The sequence below is a fragment of the Asparagus officinalis genome, chromosome 6 (genome assembly GCF_001876935.1).
Source record: "Asparagus officinalis chromosome 6, Aspof.V1, whole genome shotgun sequence".
In the NCBI taxonomy this organism is placed as follows: domain Eukaryota; kingdom Viridiplantae; phylum Streptophyta; class Magnoliopsida; order Asparagales; family Asparagaceae; genus Asparagus; species Asparagus officinalis.
Window position 1 is genome coordinate 18,303,123 of NC_033799.1, and position 335 is coordinate 18,303,457.

Below are 335 nucleotides of genomic sequence, written 5' to 3' on the forward strand. Positions count from 1 at the left end.
GCTCTTAATTGTCGTCTCCATTGACAGAAGTTTCGGGATTTTTCTTTATTTTTTGTGTTTGATTGTGCAAGAATAACAACGGGTAGATGTATATAAAAAAGAGGAAAGGGAGCCGAGGAGATGGGGGTGGGGCCCGCTTTTTGGTTTGAATTTGGGGATTTGGGCGGGATAAAACGCGCCGCACGGGGCCCGTCTGTGGATCTTTTAGTTTGCACCCGGATTTGGCCACACCCACTCCTAACCCATGCATGGATGCGACCACTGAGGTAGGTGAATTCGAGCATTAAATTCGAAAAATAACGTATCATAAAGAGTAAAATAGACTATTAGGGGGT